Below are 23,316 nucleotides of genomic sequence, written 5' to 3' on the forward strand. Positions count from 1 at the left end.
ACGGCTCCCTTGCTGACCTCAAACAGAACACTCCATCTTCAGACTCATGGTAGTTTCACTGTCTTGTAACCCCATGCTGGAATACTCTCCCTCTGCAGCTCTACTGCCTGATTTCCTTCAAGTCCAACTAAAATCTCACCACTGAATTATGAATTCCTTGAGAGCCGGGACTATCTTATACCTTTCTTTGTGACCCAGGTCTTATCACAATGCCTTGCCCACAGTGAGTGTGTGTGTAGTGTGGCACATAGTAGACAATTAACAATTATTTATTGGTTGACTGTTTGACTCCAGCCTTCATGGCAGAAAAGGAGCGGTGGTGGTAGAGGAAGGTGGGGTACATGGGAAAGGCTGTTATGCAATTGAATCCTTGAGGAGAGAGAGACTCATGACTGTTGAGAGATTAGGTACTGTGTATGGTGGAACAAGGATGTGAACTAGTGACTCCTCACTGTGAGGAAGAAAAGTGACTCTTTTGTTTGACATTTAAAATCCTTCCCAACCTGACTCCTTTCTATACTTCTAGTCTTCTTCTATTTCTATATATCCTAAGAGAGCAGCTAGGTGGTGCAGTGAGTAGAGGACTGACCCTGGGATCAGGAAGACTTGAGTTCAGATCCAACCTCAGACACATAACTATGGTTATGGTTCTGGGCAAGTCAATTAATCCTGTTTGCCTCATTTTCTTCATCTGTAAAATGAATTGCTCCAATATCTTTGCTAAGAAAACCCAAATTGGGTCATGAAAAGTCAGACAGGGTGAGGTGTCCCATTATACGTGCTTGGAATGAATACCTAGAGTGATGAACCACAGATTCTGGAAATCTTGAAGAACCCAGTAACAATTTATTCCATGCCTGCTCTGTTCAGAGCCCTGGAAAACAGGGGTGAAGCAACATATATGCATATAGTGGCTTGCTTGTTGTCTTCCTCAATAGATTAGAGATCCTTGAGGGCATGGAATGCTTTTGCCTTTTCTTTCTTTTTTTTTTTTTTTACTATCCCTACCACTTAGCACAGTCCAAGTGATTCATAAAAGCTTGTGGACTCTTGACCAGACAGGAGACACTAGATCTTTTGGCAGTCTTCATCTTTGTGCTTGCCCTCCCCTGAGCCATTCTTTTTATTTGTTTATCTACTTATTTATTTGTTTGTTTATTTATTCATATTTTTGCAAGGCAATGATCTTAAGTGACTTTACCAAGGTCATACAGCTAGGTAATTATTAGGTATTTGAGATTGATTTGAACCCAGGTCCTCCTGACTCCAGGGCTGGTGCTCTATTTATTATGCCACCTAGCTGCCCCCCCCCCCCCGCAATCATCCTTCTTGCTGTAAGTATTATTTTCTCTGATTGTCTCCTAACTGTGGAATGCTCTCTCTCATCATCTCCAACTCCTCACTTCCCTGGCTTCCTTCAAGACTCAGTTTCATCTAGTCTGTATACAATATTTGTGGATCTGACCAAGGCCTTTGATACCATCAGTTGTGAGAGTTTATGGAAAATTATGACAAAATTTGGTTGCTCGGAGAAGTTCATCAGTATTGTCTGTCAGTCTCATGATGGCATGCATGCCTTGGTTCTGGATAGTGGATGATGCTCTCAATATTTCCCAGGACCAATGGAGTGAAACAAGAATGTGTTCATGTTCCCATGCTTTTTAGCATGATGTTTTCAGCTATCTTATCAAACGCCTTCACTGAGGATGAACACAGGATCAAAGTCAACTACCATACTGATGGTAAATTCTTCAACTTGAAAAGGCTAAGTAGAAAAGACCAAAGTAGAGGGAGTATTGGTATATGAATTTCTGTTTGCAGATAATTGTGAACTCAATGCAGTCTCTGAAGTGGAAATGCAGCAAAGTATGGATTGATTCTCTGTTGCTTGTGCTAATTTTGGTCTAACAATTAACACTAAGAAAACACAGGTGCTCCATCAGCCAGTACTACCATCCATATGTGGAACCATCAGTTATAGTAAATGGAGAAGTTGTGAGTACTGTGGACAGGTTCACTTACCTTGACAGTGTTCTTTGCACACTGATAATGAGGTTGACACATACATTGCTAGAGCTAGCTCAGTATTTGGGAGATTGAAAGAAAGTATGGAAGAGAAGAGGTATTAGACTGATCACCAAACTGAAGGTCTACAGAGCTGTTGTGCTGACTTCATTGCTATATGCCTGTGAAACCTGGACAGTCTACCAGCGCTATGCCAGGAAACTGAATCGCTTCCATTTAAATTGTCTTAGGAAGATTCTGAAGATCACTGTGTAGGAGAAGATATCAGACACTGAGGTCCTTTCTTGAACTAAACTACCTGTCATTCCAACATTACTACAGAGTGTGACTACAGTGGACTGGATATTTTGTTAGAATGCCAGACATACATTTGCCAAAAAGACCATTTTATGGAGAACTCAGACAGGGCAAGTGCTTACAAGGGAGTCAGAAGAACAATACCAGAACAACATGAAATTCTGACTCTCTTAAGAACTTTAGAATTGATTGTACAGCAGGGAGACAATGGCACCAAACCACCCAGCATGGTGTGCCTTCATCTGTGAGGGTGCTGTGCTGTATGAGCAAGGAAGAATTGAAACAGCTGAAAGGAAATGTGACATTTGTAAGTTTAGAGTACCTACCTCAGGTGTTCACATGGACTATTTGTGCCCAACCTGTGGTAGAACATTCCAAGCTCGTATTGATCTGATCAGCCACAGCTGGACAAACTGTAATTAGTCTCAAACATAGTGATTGATGTCTTTTTGTTTTTCTTGGATAATGAAGAACAAGAACCAAAGTTTCATGTTTCATGTTCTTCAAAAAATATTTCTCAGTCTCCTTCTCTCTCTCTCTCTCTCTCTCTCTCTCTCTCTCTCTCTCTCTCTCTCTCTCTGTAATTGGGGTTAAGTGACTTGCCCAAGGTAACACAGCTAATAAGTGTCAAGTGTCTGGGGCTGCATCTGAACTCAGGTCCTCCTGACTCCAAGGATGATGCTCTATTCACTGCACCACATAGCTATGCCTCCTCATTTTCTTTAATGCTAGTGCCCTCTATCTCATATTATTCTTGATCATAATTGGGAATATTACAAATCCTCAAAATATGCTATTATATTAATAAATTTTAACTTAATATATTTACACATAATATAATACATGTTATGTTATTTTAATATATTTCTTTATAGTATATTAACATTATAGCTTATATATATATCTTGTTTGTATCAAGTTGTTGGCTTCTTGGTTAGACTGTGAGTGCCATAAGGATAAGAATCATTTCATGTTTTCCTCTGAGTGTACACCTATTACTTAGCACTCTGGCACATAGTGGGGTGCTTCACAAATACTAGCTAGCTGACTGTCTGCATATTACTTTAGATGCCTTTCAAAGACAAGATGATAAGTTGAACAAGAAAGGAATAACCCTAGAGGAAGAGACCAGGCCTCTTAACATACATATCTGACATTTAGGGCCAGGAACCCAGGATGTTGAGATGATTTTTCTATTACCTTTTTTCCCAGAACCTGAGCTAGAAGGCTTTTTGCCACTAGCTTAATGTATGAAGGAGAGAAAAGATGGTCTGGCCGTGGCAGAAATCAGGACAGGCCCTCTGCTTCATTGGTATCCTTATAACATCAAGAGAAGGGACCAAAGACCAGGGAATATTGGTAGATCATTTGTAGTGCATTTATGGGAGAACTTGGATAAGAATAGTACAATATGGGTCAAGGAAGGATGAATTGCTACCTGCACTGGTGAGCTTGCAGATTCATTCGAGTAATGAAGTCTCTCTCTCTCTCTCTCCCTCCCTCCTTCCCTCCCTTCCTCCCATCCTCCCTCCCTCCCTCCCTTCTTTCCTTCTTTCTTTCTTTCTTTCTTTCTTTCTTTCTTTCTTTCTTTCTTTCTTTCTTTCTTCCTTCCTTCCTTCCTTTCCTTCCTTCTTCACCTTTTTTTTGCCTTTTACCTTTTGCCTTTTACCATAAAATCTACTTCATATAAAAATGGGAAGAAGGAGAGCTGGGAGATTGGAAGGACATGGGAGTTCTATTTAGATAAGGATAACGATTTGTTGATTATTAATTATGCTGTGACCTCAGGTCTAATTCAGGTCACTGCTAATTTAATAGAGTTTAAATGGAAAGAGACACTTTTCTCCCTCATTTCTTGTTCAACAGCTGGTCCCCTCAGGGAGGAATCCACTGTGAGGGACAAAATTCATTTCCCTTTGTGACCTGGGGTCAGATTCCAGAAAGGAGTTTACCTTCTTTGTTCAAAGCAATAAAAAGGGAGGCCAAGTTTGGAGTCTGAGACCTGGATTCAAATCCTAGCTTTGCTGCATGACTTTAGGTCAGTCATTTAGCCTTTCTGAGCCTCAGTTTCCACATCTGTTAAGTTCAGGACTGGAGTTGACTAGATAATCTCTTGGGTCCCTTCTCATTCTATGATCCATGATACTGATGTTCCTGTGTCCTTGAGTAAGAGTTACATTTGTATGGAAGAAGGTTTGGCTGCCCAGTAGCTGAAACTGGTAGTAGGGGGTGAGCTGTGGAGGAAAATGGGATTGTGTACTGGGGTAACCAAAGGGCCCTATTTGACTTGATTCTGACAATGAGCTACCCTTACTTTCAGGTTCCAGGGGATGGATTACCAGTTGCCAGGGACACTTAGGCTCCCTCCTCTCACTTTCTCAGGGCCATTTGGATAAACTTTGTCCATAGTTAATGTTTGGTCTGTGTTTTTCTTTCATTAAGCAGGATTTTCCTGTGTTCATTTCCAAAGAGTCCTCCCTTGCTGAGTGAAAATTTCTAGATGTATGAGGTGAGACATGAGTAAAGGGTGAATGGATGGAGTGGGGGTGGAATAAGGGAAGGGCAGAAATAAGGAGAGAAATTAGAGCTTGGACCTTGAGTAGAGTGGCCAGTGCATCCCAAATATAGAGTTCTTAAAGCTAGGGCAAATGCAATCACTTAAGAAACTGCATAGAGACTTCAACTAGTTACAGGAATTTCCTTCCTGTCATTCCCAACAGATGGCTTGTAAAAAGCTAGCTGATAAGACTAGTAGTAACTTACTTCTAGACTTAGCTCAAGTCCCATTTTTCTGCAGAATATTTTTTCCATCCCCCCAGTTGTTAATATCATCCCCTTTGAGATTGCACTCTCTCTTTCTCTCCACCCCCACCTCCTTTCTCTCTCTCTCTCTCTCTCTCTCTCTCTCTCATTTGCAAGTTAGTTTCCTCTGTCCATTAGAATGTAAGCTCCTTGAGGGCAGGAACTAGGCTCTTGTCTTTCTATCATTAGAATTTAACACAATGCCTAGCCCATTCTAAATTCTTACTAGATGACTGGATTGATTCACTGGATAAGTAAAGATTGATAAATGCATTTAAGAGGTGAAAAATAATGTATTGCATGAAATCTCTATAGGCAGATCACTACTGATGGGGGTTAGAGAAGGCTTCCTGAATGAGATGGCATTTAAGTTGAACTTTAAAAGACACATAGAAATTCACCACATTGAGTGTGAGAGAGAGAGAGAGAGAGGTCATTCTAGGCACAAGGAATAGCATGAGCCAAGGTAGGTAAGCAAGAGAGTACAGGACACAGGGGAAAGAGAGCCCTGTTTGATTGGGGAACAAAGAAGAGGAGCTAATTAATTGCAAAAAAAAATTTTCATATTATAGTCATTCAAAGAGCATCTAGTCTGGTCCTTTCATTTCACAGATGTATCCAGGTAATGTCATAATGGAACATTAATCTTTTGAGCAGGGGAAAAGAGGAAAACTGGTCAGTCTCTCTCCAGTTCTGACATGGGGAGAGGAAGCAAGAATTCTTTGGTGATATCCTTATGGACAAAATAAGACTTATGACACTATCCCTTAAGATGTGCCTAGTATGTAGTAGGTCCTCAATCAATGCTAATTATTTGATTGGCCAATTGATTAAGCTTATCAAGTTCTCTGTGCTCTGACTCATCAAGTCACCCTTCCTCTTCTCATTCTAATTCAGTTTTTCAATTTTACTTTTCAACTGGAAAGAGAATGTGCTGACTAGTCCACATGAACATCTTGGTCCCAAGCAGCCCATCCATTTCTTCTTGTGAATGGATGACTTGAGGTTCAGTTTATCAATCAGTTTTGGATGAATCTCTGTCAGCTTGAAGGCTGTCATGTGGAAGAGGGATTGAGTATTTTTCTCCTTGGACCCAGAGGGCAGAACTAGGATATGGGAAAAGAAGATATAGGAAGCTAGATTGTATTTTTTCAACATAAGGAAAACTTCTAGGAATTTGAGATTTTCTAAGACTTCCTTAAGAGGGAGTGTGTTTCCTGTTCCTGAAAGTCTTCAAGTCAAAGAAAGTCTAGTCAGTCAACAAACATATATTAAGTATTTGCTATGTATTTGGAATTGGACTAAGTGTTCCAGAGGAAAAGAAAGGCAATGGCACAGTCCCCACTCTCAAGAAGTTCACATTCTGATGGAGGAGATGATGTGTAAAAGCTAAGAACATACAAGATGTATACTGTGTAAGCTAGAAGGCAATCTCAGAGGGAAGGGCTAGCAACTGGGTGGTCTTCTGTAGAAGATAGGATTTGAATGGAGTCATGAAAGAAGCCAGGAGGCAGTGATAAGGAGGAAGTCTCTCTCTTTCTCTCTCCTTCTCTTCCTCCTCCTCCTCTTTCTCTCTCTCCTTCTCTTTCCCTGTTTCCTCCTCCTATCTTTCTCTTCCACTCTCTCTCTCTTTGTTTTTTTCTCTCTCTTACCATTTCTTAATTGCAACTGGAAAATATAGATAATGACAAATTTAGTGTTTCCTTCCTCTAAGCAGGATCCAAAGCACACTGGGGCATTGAAGCCTCTGCCCTTTAGGGGACCACCTCATATCTCCTCTGGAATTCCTCTTTCCTAATGACTGACCTTGTATGTGGCAGAGAACCATTTATGGAATCCTATCAGTATACTATATCTCTGGTGGGCTCTACTTCTGAGCAGCTTGTAATAATATGATAATAACAGTAAACATTTACAAAATGCTTTAAGATTTTCATAGCACCTTACATATCAATCCATCAATCAATTAGTCCATATTGACTAGGTAGCCTCTGAGAATCAGTTCTAGATCTCTTATACTAGAATCTCTGGTAAATGATCATTGACTTCTTATGCTCAGGTCTGTGTTGAGTATGAAGGGAAACAAGGAATGGCAAAAACATAGTCCTTGACCTTAAGAAACTCATATTCTAAATGAGCAGATAGGATACAAATAACTAGAAACACATAAAATTCACAGAGAGAGTATATGGCAGGTAATCTCAGAAGAGACTACCAAGTTAGGTATCAGGAAAGTCCCCACTGAAGGTGAAATTGGAGTTGAATCTTGTAACAAGCCAGAGGTCTCATAGGTGGAGGCCAGATATGGATCACAGGAATCTAGATTTAGAGCTAGATGTGAGCTTAGAAGGTATTGAGTCCTCATTCTACAGACTAGGAAAAACAGGAGTGTCAAGGTTAAATGACATGCCCAGGATCACATAACGATTAAGTGTCTTAGGCAGGATTCAAACTCAACTCTTCCTGACTTCAAAAACCTGAGCCTTATCTGCTAGGTAGTTGCTATTATTATCACCATTTTTTTTATAGTGAAAGAGACTCTGAGAAGTTAACCTAGGATCACATAGCCAGGAAGTGTCTAATGCAAAATTGAGACTCATTTCTTTGTGACTCCTAATCTAATGTTTTATCAGTTATCACACTTTAGATGTTTTAGCTATTTTTGTCTGTGGGGGTATCAGAGCTGGAAGGAACCTTAGGAGTCATCTAGTCTGACCTTTGCATTTAATAGAAGAGGAAATCTGTGTCCAGTTTCTTGGCTATGCTTATAGCTATCATGGCACATGGGCTTGTATTTATGCTTGAACCTAGGTGCTGTCTTTACTATGCTACATTGCTTCCTTTCTCTGGGATTTAACTGATGAAATAGGATGTTCTGTGTATACCAAGAAGCCCCCAACCTTAGGACAGTCCCCCACTTTAGGGAGCATCAGAGTAGCTGCAGGGGAAGCAAGAGCCTATATAGCATATATAGTACTGTCGTTCCATCTCAGATAGTGAATTCATGCTCTGGGCTAGGTCTAGAGAAGAAAAGACTGAGTATGCATCCCTGTGGTCCTGCCTGAGAAATGTGCACTGATGAGTGATTCCTGGGGAATGACCATTCCCTGTTTGACATTGAGAAAGACTTTTCTAACATAGTCCCTTTCACCAGTCAAATCAAGGTTCAGATTCCCTTGAAAGGCATTCTCATAGTTCCCTTTGGTAAACTGGAAGACCCTTTAGATCCAAAGGAAAAGAAGTTGGGGAATGGGGAAGCTCTCAAGGAGAGAGGGGATGGAGGGTCACCTTGACTGCTGAGTCAACCAGGTCAATGAAGCCTGGAATTCTGCAACATAAAGAAAAAGGAAAAATATTTTTCCCTTTCTCAGGAATAGAATGAAGAATTTCTGAATTCCACATGTATGTGAAAACAGTCTGTGGACTGTATGTATATGTATCCAGTCCTGTGGACAGTATACATATGCGTGTGTGTTTTCTGTGCGTCATTTATTTGGAAATGTATATTTGTGTGCATTTGCAGTCAGGTTTGTAGACAGAGAACATGTCTATATGTATTTTTGTGTATGAGGTGCAAATCTCAAGCAGAGTGAGAGGCAGAATGAAAAACATCCTGGGTTTACAGTTAGAGATCTATGTTCAAATCCTGCCTCTGCTATTTGATAACTATGTGACCTTGGTCAAGTCACTTAACCTCAATAAATGTCAATTTTCTTATCTATAAAATGAGGCATTTGGACCTGATGACAACTAAAGTCCCTGCTGATTCTAAATCTACAATCTTGTGATTTTATTAGATACTATGATTAAGTGTGTGTGTGTGTGTGTGTGTGTGTGTGTGTGTGTATTGCAAATGTGTTTCTGTGTATGTTGTGGTTAGAGATGTGTGTATTGTGGTTAGGGTGTGTGTGTATCAGTGTGTGTGTGTATCAGTGTGAGTGTGTGTATTTGTGAGTGTGTTGTGGTTAGGGATATATATGTATGTATTGTGGTTAGGGATGTTTATCAGTATGAATGTGTGTGTGTGTTTGTGAGTGTGTTGTGGTTAGGGTGCATGTTGTAGCAGCATAAATGGGCTTTTTAAAGTTTTTTTAAATGGAGAATAGGGAGAGAAGGATCCCAAAATGTAAAATACCTCTGTTCATGAAAATCTTGGGTCTGACTGTCAGAGGACACCCTTTCTCAGCTTGTATTAGAAGTATTTTGCTCAGGGTTGAATTTCATATCTTACAACCTGCCTTATTAAAATATATATTGTGCCTTTATGAATCTTTAATAACAGGCACTTAGTAAAGAGTTCATAATCATCTCTATTGAGCTTGTAGAAAACACGACCAGTAATATGATGAACTCCTTTCTAGTAGGAAGGTTTTTCCAGCAGCCAGAGAGTAAAGCAGTGAAGGGCCAATGGAGGTGGGGGGGGGTGTGCTTCTGGGAGGGGACCAGCTTGGGAGAGGGTTATTCATTGCTGTCAGGACTGCAGGGGCTGGGTCAGAGCATTGTTCATTTAAAACAGTTTAAATGGAAAAATAGGAACATTGGGAGTATTTTATCACACTTCAGTTATGGACAGGAATGCCAAGGTGGTTTTGATCTAGGGGCTTGTTCTCTGCGTATTTAGAAAGAAGGTATCTGGGAATACAAAGACTGGACCTGGAACCCTTTTTCCTGAACTACAAACTTTCATATTTCTGTTGAAGGTACTAGAGTACCTGCTTAGTGACCTGGGTTCCACTTCCACTTCTAACGTCTACCCCATCAAAATGGTTGACAAATCTTGTCTCCTCCTTGTCTCTTGCATCTTTTTCATCTTCAATTATGCTATTACTACCCTAATTTAAGTCCTTATTGCTTCTTGCCTGGACTATTGCAATTGCTTCCTAACTGGTTTCCCTGCTTCCAGTCTCATCATCTATAATCCTACTGAAAAAAGATTCTAGTTACAGGTCTGATCATGTCTGTCTCCTGCTCAAGAATCTTCAGTGACTCCCTATTGGATCATAGATTCATTGATTTAGAACTGAAAGGAAGTTTAGGGATTATCAAGTCCATCTTTTCATTTTACAGATGAAAAAGATAAGACCCAGAGAAATAGTGATTTAAAATCATGGATTTAATGAAGAAGGCAACTAAGAGGGCATTAAGTCCAACCATTTCATTTTATAGATGAAGAAATGGAAGTACAGAGGCTAAGTTGTCCAAAGTCACATAACTAAAAATGTTGAGGCAAGATCAAACACAGTTCTTTCCAATTCCAATTCCAGTATTCTATCTACTGCACCTTGCTGTTTGGAAGACAAAACAAATTTTTCTGCATTAAAAGCTCTCCTATAGTCTGTCTCCATCCTACCTTCTCAAAAGGCTAAGGGCTCAAAGCCATTGGTGAGCTAGGAGAGTGTCTACCTAAGCATGCAACGAATTCCCCTCAGCAAAATGGACAGGTGAGAGCCTTTGATCCAATGGTCACTAAAGCAGGTGTTGTAGATGCATAGAACTTGGGTGGCCATTGAAGGCACCAAGGTTATCCATTGCATTCTGGGTCATTGCCAGTCATCTTGATTTTTATTTTGCCACTGGACTTGGATGACTCTGGAAGAGAGAGTGAGATTGAAGACTTTGTGCAACTCTACTTCATGTAAATCTAATTCAAGAACAAGTTAAGATTTCATCCATGACATTATTGATCCTTTTCAAAAATGAAAGATCAACAACAACGTTATCAGTCCCTTTTACATTCTCTGTGTTTAAGCCAACTACTGAAGTCAATATTACTCATACTCAAAATTCCAGCTCTCATCTATACTCCTTGGAATAGACTGCATTTTCTGTATGGAAATTCCAGATCTGGAAACCCTTGCCTCTTAGATTCCTTAGCCTACTTCAAGGGTCAGCTCTGATGCCTTTTCTAAAGGAAATCTTTTCTGATCACCTTCCCCAGTGTCATTTTGCATGTATTTATCTCTATGTACATTATCATATCCTCCATGAGAATGTAAGCTGTTCAAGGCCAACACACATTTGTTGATATGAATGGAATTGTAGTCTCCTTCCTCAGAATTGACCAACCTCACAGCTGGTTTTACTAATTAGATTGATAGTCTGTTTTCTAAAATGAGAACTCAGGAGAGGGAGATCTGTTGGACCTTGAGCAGATTTTAAAGACAATATACTCCAACCTCTGACTCCTTATTTTGTAGATGGAGGGGATCTGCCTAAGACCACCTGATGAATCATTGGCAGAGTGGGGATTAGGACCTGATTCTTTGGATTCCCAACCTCAGTGTACTTTCTACTTTCTATGTCTGTCTCTACACAGGAAGGACCAAGGCAGACAGGTAAATGACAAGATTAATAGATGAAGGGTATAAGCATGGTGATGTAGCAGGAACAGCACTAACCTTGGAGGCAGAAACTTAGGGTAAAAGTCCTGCCTATCTCCTTACTAATATTACTATGGACACATAGCTCAACTACTCAGAACCTCAGTTTCCTCCTTGATAAAATGGATCTAATATAGACACTCTCTATTTCACAATACCGTTGTAAGGAAAACTGTTGACTTTAGAGAACTGTAGAAGAAAGAAGAGCTTTCATTGTTAGCAGGCAGTAACAGCCTATTACAAGTAATGACTTGTACATGAGGAGTAGTGTAAGAGGTGGGATGGTTATGTGTGATCAATATTGGGAATTTTCTTTGCTTGAATTCTTAGATAGCCCAGGGAGTATTTATCTTTGTATTTATATATCTATCTTTTATACATACATATACACATGTGTACATATATTTGACTCTTTGTGACACTATTTGGAGTTTTCTCAGCAGAGGTACTGAAGTGGTTAGCCATTTCCTTCTTCAGTTCACTTTATAGATGAGGAAACTGGGGCAAACATGGTTAAGTGACTTGTTCAGGGTCATACAACAAGTATAAGTGTCTGGGTTGGATTCAAACTCAGATCTTCCTGACACCAGGATGTTCTATCTCCTGTTCTACCTGGTTATCCATTTATTTGTGTCCACACACATATATATATGCTAAGGAAGACTCTTTGTTTAATAAGCTTTATTATCCCATACATACATATATATATATATATATATTTATTTATTTATTTATTTTCTATCAGCTATACCTTCTTAGGGTACAGATTTACTTTTTACAACTTTTTAGACCTTCTTGGAAAACAGTCAGCCAGCAGTATTATGCAACAATTTAGACAAGCTAAGGAGAAAGAGGAAATCATTCAAGAGAAAAAGAGGAATTTCTGGGGGAATTTGCAGCTGACAGAATTTACTATAATAATAATATTTACATAGTGCTTTATGGTTTGCAAAGTGCTGTATAATTACTCTCATTTGAGAATGACCCTCACAACACAGTAATGTGAGCAAACCTTGTGAGTGAGGTTGTGAACAAATGTCAGAATAATTCTGAGAGATAAGGTATTATCTTTATTTTGACAGCTGAGGAAACTGAGACAAAAAAATTAAATGACCTTTCCAGGCTCCCTCAGTTAGTAAGTATGAGAGGCAGCATTTGAGTTTAGGTCTTTCTAACTCTAGCTTCAGAATTTCTCAAACCCCTTACAGAAGAGGAAGTGATCAGATAGTTTTACAATCATTAAAGCAGTACATTTAACCAAAGACAGGAGGATTGAGGTATTCATTTTGATGAGGCTGCAGGTGACTCTTATCCAGGTACAACATATAGTTTTTACAAGAGTGCATGATTATTTGATATATTTTATTTTTTTTCACCAGAAAAGGAAAATAGGTCTGGTTAGGGAACAAGACCAGGGGATGATAAATGGACAACTCCAATGTTGAATGGATATCCATGAAATACTAAAAGAACTAGAGGAAAGCCTTAAAGATAATACAGGATGAGAGACAGGGATAGCAGGAAGCTGGTACAGTGGGTAGAGTACTGGACTCGAGTAGGGAAGACCTGAGTTTGAATCCTATCTCACACACTTACTACCCTTATGACCTTGGACAAATCACGCATCTTCTCTGTATCAGTTTTTGTTAATCTGTAAGGATAATAATAGTGGGGGTCACAATAGTACTAATCTCCCAGAATTATTATGATGGTCAATCTGTGGGAGAGTCTTCTGAGCTCCTCTTGTTCTGTTCAGCTACAGGCAGTTATATTGTACATTGATTCAGACATAGTGATGTGATTTGGACAACAACCAACCATTATGAAGATCACATGATTTAAAATAGGTAAAGCACTTTGTAAACCTCAATGTGCTACATAATCATAATAGTAAAAATAATAACTAACATACATATAATGCTTACAGACATTGTGCTAAATTCTTTTACCATTATTTTATTTGTTCCTCAGAACTCTGGAGGTATATCCTATTATTGTTCCCATATTACAGATGAAGAGACTGAGGTAAACAGAGGTTAAATGACCTGCCCAGGGTTAAACAACTAATGTCTGAGGCTGGATTTGAACTCAAATCTTCCTGCCTTCAGGACTAGTGCTTTACCACTGTACCACCTAGTTGCTATCATCATCATTGTTGTTGTCATTGTCGTCATCGTTGTCATCATCATCATCATCACCATCAGCAGCATCATCCTCAGCTAGGTGGTGCAGTGGATGGAACTCTAAACCAGGAATCTGGAAGACCTGAGTTCAAATTTGACCTCAGACACTTATTGTGTGACCCTGAGCAAAGCACTAAAAAAAGTCTCTTTGTGTTAGTTTCCTTATGTGTGTGTAAAATAGGGATAATGAGAGCATCTTACTTCAGAGGGTTATTGCAAGGATCAAATAAGATAATGATTGTAAAGTGCTTAGTACAGTTCCTGCAGCTGCTGCTGCTCTTCATCATCATCATCACTGCCATCACTTACTTGCATCTACACCATTGGAGTATGAGGTCACAGATGCATTGAAGTGTGAAGTTTGACTTCTTTCCTGGATTCTCCAGTCAGTAATGAACTTCTCCATCTTGAGTTGAGACAACACTTTCTAGTCATATTGTGTTGTGGTGACTCTCCCACTTGGGACCATTTCCTTTTAGTAGATAAACTCCTTGAGGACAGAGATCTGATCTAAACTATGTATTTCCCCAGTGATCTATGCTCAGCCTAACATATTTTTGTAGTTCTGTGTTAGCACTTTTAAACAAACTCCTATTTAAAACACACTATTTCAAGGGAAACATATCCTGTGATGCAAATATTCAACTCATAAGGTAAGGTGGTAAGGTGGCCTTGGGAAGACCCCAGGGTATTACTTTTAGCAGTGAGGTCTTCAAGTTTGGTTATTTTCTGGAAGAGCAGTTAGTTCTGTCTTCAAAAGCTCTGCAGCTGCTCTGACTGCTCCAGAGGGGTGAACCCTCTAATCCCAATAGCAGACCCTTCTCACAGAAACTCAAGTGTCAGATCAAGAGTGCATTACAATTTTCAAGGCAACTGTGTGACCTTGAACAAGTCATTTTCCTTTCATGTACCTTGGTTTCCTAATCTGAAAATTAGAAAGTTGATCTCAATGGTTTCTGGGTGACTCCCTGCTCCTCCTAAATCCTATTGAGGTAAACCTCAGTTGGGGTTGGAGAATTGCCTCTCTCCTGGTATGGGGTGCATAGAAAGTTGTGTGCTGTAGACAGAAATAACCCTGGCTCAAAGCCAAATCACCAGACCCTGCTTGCCAACTCTGTTTTGTGACCATGGTCACTTCAGTTTCCTCATCTTAAATTTGGGGTTGGGGGGTCTGCACTAGATGACCCCAAGGGCCCAGACAGCTCTAACAGTCTCTGGGGAAGTAGCTTGCCAGGATGCTCTGGGGATGGGACAAATCTTGGGTGGGGATGACCCAGGGGAGAGCAGGCTCCTGTCCCTTAACCTTGGAACAAAATCTCAGGGGACATGTTGCCTAGCCCTCACTTTCCTTGGTGGTCTGAGGAGGCACCCTGCCCCTCGGCTGGGGGGAGCCGTCCTGGGGTGCTGGGGGGGGTGGCTGGGTGGGGGGAAGAGGTAATGGAGAGAAAAGAAATCCTGCCCGGGCATCTCCAGGAGCAACGTGCACATATGCAATTATAAGATGGCTGGCAGATGACAAAGTTAGTTAATGTAACAAGCCCTGTAAAGCATTTAAGCCACATTCTAGAGTTTAATCAGCTGTGTAAAGTGCAATATCTATCTTTCAATTTTATGCCATTAAGGGAGACAAGGTTTTGATTAGGTACTTAATCTGAGCAAGAGAAAAACAGGCCCCCAGCAAGCCCACCATAGGGAGTCAAAGGGACGTCGGACGGAGGATTCGATAAAGGAGAAAGACAGAAATTTAACATAAAAGAGAATTAGTGCAGCGCCTTTCAATTTAGGGCCCAGATTTTTATGGCCTAATCAATTAGAGGCTGAGGCTCTGTGCTGCTGGGAAGCGGAGCAGCGGGGCTGGAGGCTGGGCCATATTAATTCCCTTCATTACGGGAGGTCAGGCCGAGGGCTGCAGAGGAGTCACCGGCCCGGTGTAGGTCACAGCGGGGGCACTGACTGGGGGGGCTCAAGGAGGGGCCGTGTGCACCCACCAGGCTGCCTGGGGACTGGGCCTGCTGACCAGAGGAGCTGGAAGAGACTGACTGGCTTCTCTAGGAGAAGAGGGAGATGTTGGGGAGGGTCCTGGCTGTGGGCTGCCCTCCTCCCCTAATGCTCCCATTCTGTTCTGTGAAGGGCAGACTGCCCTGTGACAGAGGTCTAGAACCTCAGGGAGACCAGACTGGGGATCCTCAAGAGCTTCTCCTTGAACTCTCTCCTTCCCTGGGCAAAGGATATCAAGAGGCAACCAGTGCCATTGTGGGAGGTCAGAGCATTAAGTAACATGTTGATCTCACAACTGACATGGATGCTCCCATGAGGCTGTGTGTGTGTATGTGTGTGTGTGTGTGTGTGCGCACACGCGTGTGAGAGAGAGAGAGAGAGAGAGAGAGAGAGAGAGCATTCACGTAAAACAATAGAGGAAGGTTTCAAGCAGATAGAAATCTTAATCACTAGTCTGATCTTGTGCTGTCTCTTGTAGTCCAGCAGGCCCCCCAGTTCTGTCCTAGTTTTTTTGGCACAGGGTTTTGAGTAAGGAGATGAAAGATGCAGTGGCTTTTCCAGTGGACTAATGCTGAAGCCTCAATGTCTGGGTCTGGAGCTGGATGAGACCTCAGTGCTCATCTGTTTTAACTTTTCTCTTTACAGATAAGGAAAAGGAGACCCTGAGAGTCGATATTCTTTTTTTAGTTTATTTTATTTTTGAAAGTTGAATTTCTTTTCTTTTTACATTTTTTTGAGTTGATTTTTTTTTCTTTTGAGAGTTGATTACATCTTTTTGAGAATTGGCTTATTTTTTAGAGAATTGACTTTCTTATTTTTATTTTTTTGAGAATTGTCTTTCTTTTTTATTTTTTGGAGAGTTGACTTTTTCTTTTCTTTTGAGAGTTGACTTTCTTTTTATTTTATTTCTTTGAGAGTTGACTTAAAAATTTTTTGAGAGTTGACTATATTTTTTGAGGCTTGACTTATTTTTTAGAGTTGACTTTTTTATTTTATTTTTTGAGGATTGACTTTTTAATATTATTTTAGTTTATTTTTGAGAGTTGACTTTCTTAAGGTCACACAGTAAGAAGCAGAGCAAGGGTTTGAATGCAGACTTTTAAGTTCATTGAGAAGGTAACATTGGAGTAAAGGCACGTTCTGCAAAATGCTGTGTATCCATGTCCATGTCTATTCCTGGAACCAGAAGGGCTGGAAGACTCTTGTTATTAAAAGCAAATATGCAGGGAAGACCTCCTGTTATTAGCAGTAGGAGTTAGACACAGCTATAATTCACTCTCCTCTTCCTTTTTTCTCTCCTTTCTGTTTTTCTTTGCTCTCTCTGTTTCCTCATGTTTTAATTTTCCCATGTTTTGTCAGCTTTGCTTCATGAAACTTTTTAGGATCTTTCCTTTTCAAACTTCAGAGGTTGCCAAACCTACATACCACGTTTTAGAATAGGCAGTTTAGAACCTAGTGAGAAATGGAAATCAGTTATTTTCTTGGCCAATGGGCAAGGTTGTCTTGTTCCTAAAGCATTGTGGAAACACAGAGGTTCTTCAAAATTATTTCTTATACTGTAAATTCATAATGTTTGTCTTTCATTTTTGAAGAAGACCACAAGATCAGGGAGGTGATGCCATGACATGCATGTGAATTGGAATTGAGGAGGGAGTGCTGTGCTAAGTCACCAGCCTCATTTTCTCTTTCAGAGCCATATGGGCCCAATGTCCAGAAATGAGTCAGGATGACTAGGGATGCCCCAAATGCAAGGCAATCAGAGCCAAGTGACTTGTCCAAGGTCACACAGTAAGAGTCAAACATCTGAGTTGGATTCAAAATCCTGTCCTCTTGATTCCAAGGTCAGTGCTCTATCTACTGCACCTCCTAGCTGTCTCATTGGAAATTCATAAGCTCATCAGAGAGGAAGTTTTCATTACAGTAGGCTGTGAGAGCCCAGATTCGGGAGATAGTTGCAAGGTTAAGCTAGAAAAGGAGGGTCAGTGCAATTTCTTATGCTTAAAAGCTTTATAAATATCTGAATTTTAAGTTCAGTTGTCAATGGGCTTTCCCCATTCTGCAGGTTCTGTCCAAATTTTCATCAGCTGGGGAAATCTTTCAGCCTCTCCTGTCCTTATTAATCTTCATGGAAACCACAGCAAGATGGGTTTACTCATACTTTTATCTGGAGTGCACATATTCACCTCTCTCTGCTTCAATTTTCTTCATGTTTGAAAGAAGATAATATGGATATTTATCGGCAGACCCCTAAGGCTGCCATGTCCTCAGTTTGCCCTTGGCAGTCTGTAGCCTCCTACTCTAAGACCAGAAATGACTTCCACCCCGAGATAGGTCCTCATACTTCTCAACAAAGCAAGTCTTCTTTAGAAGGAAGAAAACACCTATTTACTTATTGAAGTCTCCCATGTACTAGGCATTAAAAATATTATCTTCTTTTATTCTTATAACAACCTTGGGAGATAGATACTAATTGACCCTGATTTTATAGCTGAGGAAATTGAAATTGTAAAAGGCTGAGTGACTTACCCAGGGCAAATGAGTATCTAAGGCTGGATTTAAACTCAGATCTTCATTCCAGGTCCTGTGCTCTTCACTGGGCCATCTACCTACCTTTTGCTCCATTTCTTTCTGTACTGGTGTGTTGGAGGGCTCTTCTTCAATGAATTTTGGTCCTTTGATGGATCTGTGATCTCAATAACATGGGTACTATTTCCAATAGTGAAGAACCCATAATATTTATACTTTCTTATCCTATACAACTCTTACCCAGTCTCCAAAAATCCTACAGAAAGGGTCCACCCAACATTCTGGGTGCCTCCCTCTAGATCTCATGACTATCCATTGAATGGCCATGACTCTCACTATAGGACCAGCCCATCTTCTTTTCTAACCATATATTTCTCTGCACTTTTTTGTGCACTTGTCTTGAACAATTCATGGTTGGTAATAAGCTAAATTTCACACAGATCCATCAATCCTGTTGCCCTATAGCATCACTAGAAGACTTTTGGTATTAAGAAGATGAGCCTTTGTTTTGAGAAACCTGGAGTTGGTGAAAACGTGGCACAATTATCTCCCAGGTAGAATTCAGCTTGTTCTCCTTTTTTAGTTTGGGACCTAATCCACTTGCCATGCTTGGCCAAGAGATATGTGCTGGTGAGCCAGCTCTGTGGTCTAGTCAGCTAATTAATTGACCATCACAATCTGGATAAAAAATATCCTACACTCCCTTGATTTTTCTTCTCTGGATTGTTAGATCAGTTTTTGGGGAGGGATTACACATCTTACCAAAAAGGTTTTGTAATGTTCTAGGACTTGATGCAATTAATACAAGGTCAGGAACATTTGGGGGACCTCACCATCCTTAGGCGATCCTTCTATTGTTTGGACCCTACCCTGAGAATCCTTTATAGCAGTAGCAAATATATATATACATATATATATATATATATATATATATATATATATATATATATGCCTTCTCATTTTTCCCTTGTTTCATAACAATAATAAAAGGGCTGTTGAACAAAGTAGTTCGACCCCTTTTAAGGAATCTTGTATGTTCTTAGACATATACATGGGACATGGCTTGAACAAAGCTTCTAAGGTTTCATTTTTCCTTCCTATAAATCAAATGATTTAGCAAGAACAATAAGGACTTGCATTCTCTATACTTTCCAGTTTATTGTGTGACTGCCTAGGTTCTATGGGATCAATCTCTCAATCCCCTCAGAGCTATAGCTTCTAGCATAGATCTCTTCTTTTTGTTTTTGTTTAACAAGGGGGTTAAGTGAATTACCCAAGGTCACACAACTAACAAGTATCAAGTGTCTGAAGTCAAATTTGAACTCAGGTCCTTCTGCTCCAGTGCTCTATCTACTACTCCACCTAGTTGCCCCAACACGGATCTCTTCTTGATAGACTTAGGTTTATCTAGCTCTGGCTGCTTCTCTGATTTGGGTTTTCTTTAGCATCACACCTATTTCTTCATGTAGTACATTTTGAACTGTGAAATGGGACTCCAGTGGCTATGTCCCTTTGATAGATAATGACAGATCTTTTCTATCTCTCAACTGTTGTCCTTCCAGTATCATCCTTACTACCTAAAGGTTCTTGGTATGACTTGTATTAATTGGGTCTCTTGCCAAAATTTATGCAAACTTCTTTCCACTGCTTCTTATTGATTTATGAGATGCTTTCCCCACCGTATGCCTATTTTAGCAGGGGGTTTTTGAGAAACTGTTTTAATGACAAAGAACAACTCTAATGGTGGAATTTCAGGTACTATGTCAAGTTCTTTTACTCTCTCACCTATCACATTAACAAGCCTTTTCATGTATACCTTATGCTTGTATGTAAGTATGCATGTATGTACATATGTATGCGTGTATATGTACATGTACACACAGAAGATGCATGACAGTTTCTTCTTATCTTGTGGAACAAACTTGTCACAGATCACTCCTCAATTGAAGTAATAGTTGTTCACATTTCTATGGCATCTTAAAGTTTTCTAAATACTTTCTTTAGTGGCAGTAGGACAGGAGTTTTGAATCCTACCTTGGACACTTGACTCTTATAAGCTAGCTGTGTGATCTTGGGCAAGTCATTTAACTCTGATTGCCTCACATCCAGGACCATCTCCAGTTGACCTGATCCATATCTGACCACTGGACCCAGATGGCTCTGGAGGAGAAAGAGAGGCTGATGACTTAGCACAGCATCCCCTCACTTATATATTATAAAGGTATCCCATTCATGTGCTTGTCATGACATCACTTCCCTGATGTTGTGTAATTCTTCAAAAATTGAAGGATGAAACTTTCTTCACAAACCCCTGTGAAGTAGGTAGTCTAACCACTATTATCCCCATTTTACAGATGAGCAAACAGAGAATCTTTGGTGTCAGACTAGATGGTCTATGAGATCCTTTCCAGTTTTAAATCTATGATTTGATCATTTCTCAGGATTACTAGAAAGTCAAATTACTCTCCCCTCTGGTAAACTCCAGTTTTCCAGAGATACATATGGGATATGTAAATAGATATAGATATAGTTATATATTCATTAACATTATATCTCTATATCCATCCATCTATCTATCTATCTATCCATCATATTTCCTTCATTCCTTCCATCTTTCTATCAATCTATCTAGCTGTACTAGAACCTTATACTTACACTATGACAGTAATACATATAATTATATACATAATAGAACTTGATACAATGAACACATGGAAGGAGGCTCAGTGGCTAGGTGCCAGGCCTAGAATCAGGAAGACTCATCTTCTTGAGTTCAATCTGGCCTCAGACACTTTCTAGTTGTGTGACTCTGGGCAGGTCACTTAACCCTATTTGCCTCAGGTTCTCATTTGTCAAATCAATTGGAGAAGGAAATGGAAAACCACTCCAGGATTTCTGTCAAGAAAACTTCACAGAGTGTTGGGTACAACTGAAAACTACTTAGCAGGAGTAACTGAGAATTTCATCATGTATAAGGGACCACTGTGCAAATATTATATATGTATATGTGCATGTACATGCATATTTATGTGTATTTATATATATATACATACATGCCAGTATTAGAAACACACTTAGATATATATATTTACATGTTATGTGATATATATATTATAAAGGTATATGTATGAGTCTATAATATAATAATTCTAGATTACATATGCATATACTTATAACAATTTTTAGGAATGCATATATACAATATACATAGAATATATATAATTAAAATATAAATATATCAAATAGCATATAATAGTACATAAAATATATAAAAGTATGCTATAATATTACCCTAGGTGAGGTTCTCTCAGAAGAGGAAATATACTTGAGGATGAATAAAAAGTTTTCCAACAGTGAAGAGCAACCCCAACTCTTTTACTTTATGAAATATAATGTTCCAAGACCTATTTAGAGTTGAAACTGCTATGTCTTCTGAATATATATGACTAGATGTATATATATGTGTATATATATATATATATATATATACAAAATATATACACATACATATACATGTCCATAAAATATACACACATACCTATTTGTGTTTAATGGTAGCCATCTCTAGGGTGAGGGAGGGAGAGGGAAGAAAAAAGGGAAAAAAGAAATTTATATAACTGTCCTATATTGGAAGGAATAATAATTTGGCATTTTGTATATTTATAGTTTCATGTGCAATCATCTTTTTTTTTATTGTACTGTGCTATAGAAATGTTGTTTTGTTCTGTAAATTTAAAAAAAAAAGCTAAAAAAAATGAAAGGCAAGATCTGGGTATTTCCCTTCATAGATTAGCTCTGACCATTGCTACTTCTTGACTCTGACTCCTGTTTGGTCTAGGAACATGGTCTACTTCTTCTGGTGCCAGTTTCTCTGCACACAAGGATCTCTAGAGAAGACTTATGGTTGTCCACAGAGCATCTATTCCCCAGTACTCTACCCTCTTGAGTTTATGTTTAAGCATTTTAATGGCTAAGTCCAAGGTTGTTGCTAAGGTACATAAATTAGCAATCAATCATTGATCACCAATCAATCACCATTGATAAGGTGTCAACAGAGGCTGACAAGTTCATAACTTTGTCAAGGAGACTGCATTGATATCAGAACAAAAGGTAACAAGGACTGAGGTCAATTCCTGAGAACTTCTATTGCCTCTATGATATATCAGTAGGCTGTCTAACTACAAAAAGAATGGTACAAGCACAGGATTTTAGGATTTTTGAAGGAAGAAATCAGTTCTAATTGGGGCAACATGGCTAGCTGCATAAAAGAGGTAACATTTGAGCTGGGCCTTGGAGTAGACACTTCATGGTCAGAGTAGGCAGGGTGATATTTTAGGAAAAGAGAACAGTATTATTCAAGCAGGTATATAGAAAAATGTGTGACATCTCTGTAGAAAGTTAAATATTCTCTGGTTTCTCTGTGAGGGTGCATCTAGTATAGCAGTGGAGGATAAGGATAGAAAGGGAGATTGGGTTTAAACTGTGGGGAGACTTGAATGCCAAGATGAGAAAAGTCAGAGAGTAAAAAACTGGAATTGTGAAGGAAACACTTTGTAAACCTTAAAAATGATATATGCATATATGAAATAATCTTATACTACTCTAATTCTTTTAAGATTTCTAATTTAAGAACACCTCCATTGGCATAGACAATAATAATAATAATAATAATAATAATAATAATAATGCTAATAGCTTATAGTATTCTTGTTAGATTTAAATGGTATGTATTAAACATAATGTAGAATAAGCTGAAAGCCTAAAATAGTTTGCCAGATACTTACACATGTGAAAATCCAGAAATAAAGTTAGATGAAGAAAAGCAATGACCTTGACCTCAGGGATTAGTTTTTGTTCTTGTACCTTCTGCTTCCACTCAATTTCCATGGAAGAAGAAAAGAACTTGGTTTGAGAAATTGGGACCCTTGGAACTTTGAGAACTCTTGTCAATTAGTTGGAAGAGTAATCTCTTGAAAACCAGAGAGTTCTTAACATTTTTTGTGTCAGGGGCCTCATCAAGTAGCTAAAAGTGGAAAGATATAACTTTGTACTCAGTGGAACTTTCCTTGGTGGTAACCAGTGGTACCCATTTGAAACCTGTGGGG

Source organism: Macrotis lagotis, chromosome 1 (assembly GCF_037893015.1).
Source record: "Macrotis lagotis isolate mMagLag1 chromosome 1, bilby.v1.9.chrom.fasta, whole genome shotgun sequence".
Taxonomy (NCBI): Eukaryota; Metazoa; Chordata; class Mammalia; order Peramelemorphia; family Peramelidae; genus Macrotis; species Macrotis lagotis.